Raw genomic sequence first — 3,726 nt, 5'->3', positions numbered from 1 at the left:
ACCACGGGCACATTGTCTATCGTACCAGAAATCCTTAGATTGTCAAATGTATGAATACATGTGATAGTTTTTAGAAACACGTGTGTGTGTGTGTGTGTGTGTGTGTGTGTGTGTGTGTTTGTGTATGTATTGTTGGGCTGGCTGAGAGACAGGGGCACCCAAAATGGCGGACATCTCAAACTGGGTCAAAATGGCTGATCTTCCCGTCAAAGCATCCCTGACCACCACATCATCTCCAGTGAGTCAAAGCCTAGATGGGAAACCGAAACTTTCCATCCAGGAACCGCCCCCGCCCCCTCCCCATCGTCTGATACTATCCCCCCCCTACTCCCAGCCAATCACCTAAGGACACGGTGTTCCCTTGTCTAATTTGGCTAGGGACCCACCCGGATCCAGAGTCGGAACCAAGAAGGCTTCAAAACCCCCACAGTCCCCAACCCCGCGCGACTTCCCTGACTCTGGCCACCTCTCCGAGTCATGGAACCTCGCCCAGGAGCGCTCCCCATTAAAGCACTCTCCTACCTACTGCCTGGCTCTGCTGGTTTTTTATTTCTCCGCTGTTCATTTTGTAAAAACCTAACATGTAGGACACAATTTTTTTTTTAAGATTTAAGAGAGGGGGGGGGGGGGCAAAGACACAGAGGGAGAAGCAGGCTCCAGTGCAGGGAGCCTGACGTGGGACTCGATCCCGGGACTCCAGGATCACGCCCTGGGCTGAAGGCGGCACTAAAACGCTGAGCCACACGGGCTGCCCTGTATGATACAATTGTGAAGGAAGCACGAAACAGGGGATCCCTGGGTGGCTCAGCGGTCCTGCAGGGTGCCCGCTTCTCCCTCTGCCCGTGTGTGTGTGTGTGTGTGTGTGTGTGTGTGTGTGTGTGATGAATTGTGAATTAAAATTAAAAAAAAAAAAGAGGAAGGAAAAGAGAAACGAACAAACCAACCTGAAACACGTTTACTGACACACCCAGGTATCTGCAGGTTTCCTGAATCAGACAAAAGAGAAACACAAAAACTGAGGTGGGGGGAGGGGGGGGGGAAGGAAGAAAAGGGCAAGGGGTGGGGGAGGAAAACACAACACCACAAAACAAAAAAACCACCTTGGGTGTCTTACTGACTCACACTTTAGTATTTTACCTTTCTGTTGGAAAGACAGACGCCAGGTATCCGATGAACTGAACCCAATTTATCAATTAAGCTAGTTACACCTTCAAAGTTCCAGGTCACCAAAGATTTGGGAAGCTATTGTAAAAGTTTAACCTATAGACTTTTATTTATTTATTTATTTATTTATTTATGATAGTCGGGGGGGGGGAGAGAGAGAGAGAGAGAGAGAGAGAGAGAGAGAGAGAGAAAGAGAGGCAGAGACATAGGCAGAGAGAGAAGCAGGCTCCATGCACCGGGAGCCCGACGTGGGACTCGATCCCGGGTCTCCAGGATCGCGCCCTGGGCCAAGGGCAGGCGCCAAACCGCTGCGCCACGCAGGGATTCCCCCCTTTTTTCTTTTTTTTCTTTTTCTTTTTTTTTAACCTGCTTGCTCGTCACAAGGAAAAGTACACGAGACGGACAAAATCGATCATTTGAAGTAGTTTCCGTGGACAAATCCTCAGAGGCACAACTCCACTAATCCGTTGAGTTCACAGCAAAGTTGAGTACGCCCGTCCCTCGGGGCCTGGACCCTCCGGCATGGGCATGGCATCCGGGTGGGTCCCGGTGGAACAAGGGGATAAGTAGTTCTCCTTTTCTTTTCTGTGCCTGTGGGTCTAAGAAGACACCACACGTGTCTTGTTTCTTTGTAATGAGGTGGCGGAAGGGTCTATCTCGATCACCACCATTCCAGGCCCACAAACTGTGACGGGAGCACAGCACATCCCACCGCCCACCCCAACGGCGGCGGAGGCGGGGGCGCGTGGGGACAAAACCGGTTATCCGTATGAAGTGTGACGGTGATAGGTAGCTCCCAGGACACGTCTTTTTACAGGAAACCCACAGGGACCGCGGATACGCAGAGATGACTGAGGCTGATGTGAATCCGAAGGCCTACCCCCTGGCAGATGCCCACCTCCCCAAGAAACTCCTGGACGCGTGTTCAGCAGTCCCGTAACTACAAGCAGCTTCGGAAAGGAGCCCACGAAGCCGCCAAAACCCTCTGTGGAGAGGCATCTCTGAGTTCATCCTGATGGCTGGCTGCAGACGCCGAGCCCCTGGAGATCATCCCGCACCGTCCGCCGCCCGCCTGCCTGCCTGCCGCGTGAAGAGAAGAACGTGCCCTACGTGTTCGTGCGCTCCAAGCAGGCCCTCGGGCGGGCCTGCGGGGTGTCCGTCCGGGCCTGTCCTCGCCTGTCCCGTCACCATCCAAGGAGGCTCGCAGCCAAAGCCGCAGATCCAGTCCATTCAGCAGTCCATCGAAAGGCTCTTCGTGGAAACCGCTGGCCTCTGTCCCACCCCTCACGGAGCCCAGCCCTCCCCCCTGGGGTTGTGTCTACCGTCTGCGTTCGCATGTAGTTTCTCCAGCTGCCTTCTCTCGTTCTTTTTTTTTTTTTTTTAAATTTTTATTTATTTATGATAGTCACAGAGAGAGAGAGAGGCAGAGACACAGGCAGAGGGAGAAGCAGGCTCCCCGCAGGGAACCCGATGCGGGCACACGAGCCCAGGGTACCCCTTCCACCTCCCCAACCCCCGCCCCGCATCCAGCCCCGAGAGGAAGGCAGCCGCCCAACCACTGAGCCACCCAGGCGTCCGTCCCTCTTTTCCTTTCTCTTATCCGTCAACCTTCCAGCCTTCCGCCTCCACCTCCGCCTGTTCCTTCATCTCGGTTTCGTCCTGGAAAACAGGCTTTGTCCGTGGTTGCCTCCCTCTCAGCCCTCTGAAAGAGGTGGAGTGGGTTGGGCATCAGTTCTGGTGCTCGTGCGTGCGTGTGGACTTGGGATTTCCGGCGTCCGCCTGCCTGGCCTGCTTTCCCCGTCTTCTTCATGATTTGGACTCAAGGGAAGTGGCGGGGGGTTGGGGGGGGGAGATCGGGTCCTTATTTCTCTGGACCACCTCTTGGGTCCCATCCCACGAGGCATCTTTCTGATGGGGTGACCTAGAAGTCCGAACGTAGGGAGAGGAGAGAGAGAGAGAGAGAGAGAGAGAGAGAGAGAGAGGAGAGAGGAGAGAGGAAGGGGCAGAGACCTAGGCAGAGGGAGAAGAAGCAGGCTCCACGCAAGGACACAAACAAACCTTCCAAAAAAAGAGAAGGAAAAAAAAGGTAAACTTGCGGCAACGGCCCGGCCGCTCGGGGGTCGAGCTCCGCCTTCAGCCCAGGGCGTGGTCCTGGAGACGCGGGCTCAGAGTCCCAGGTCAGGCGCTCTGGATGGAGCCTGCTTCTCCGTCTCCGTCTGTGTCTGATGAAAGAAAGAAAGAAAGAAAGAAAGAAAGAAAGAAAGAAAGAAAGAAAGAAAGAAAGAAAAGAAAATGAATAAATAGTAAGTAAGCAAGTAAGTACGTACGTACATACATACATACATAAATGCACATACATACAAACAAAGACAAACTCGGGGCAACGGCCCGGCCGCTCGGGGGTCGAGCTCCGCCTTCAGCCCAGGGCGTGGTTCTGGAGACGCGGGCTCAGAGTCCCAGGTCAGGCGCTCTGGATGGAACCTGCTTCTCCGTCTCTCCGTCTCTGATAAATAATAAATAAATAAATAAATAAATAAATAAATAAATAAATACATACATACA

At 53.4% G+C, this 3,726-nt stretch overlaps 1 long non-coding RNA gene across 1 annotated transcript in view; it reads right to left on the bottom strand.

Moving 5' to 3' along the window:
- Positions 1-2,527: 2,527 nt before the first annotated feature.
- Positions 2,528-3,726, bottom strand: part of LOC140629804 (uncharacterized) — a 20,355-nt gene continuing 19,156 nt past the window's right edge. The window contains exon 2 of the long non-coding RNA XR_012027627.1: positions 2,528-3,667. This is a non-coding gene — a long non-coding RNA (uncharacterized lncRNA). The remainder of the gene's footprint in view (positions 3,668-3,726) is intronic.

The sequence above is a fragment of the Canis lupus genome, unplaced genomic scaffold (assembly GCF_048164855.1).
Source record: "Canis lupus baileyi unplaced genomic scaffold, mCanLup2.hap1 Scaffold_270, whole genome shotgun sequence".
Classification (NCBI taxonomy): Eukaryota; Metazoa; Chordata; class Mammalia; order Carnivora; family Canidae; genus Canis; species Canis lupus.
This window is presented reverse-complemented; position numbering and strand designations above follow the sequence as displayed.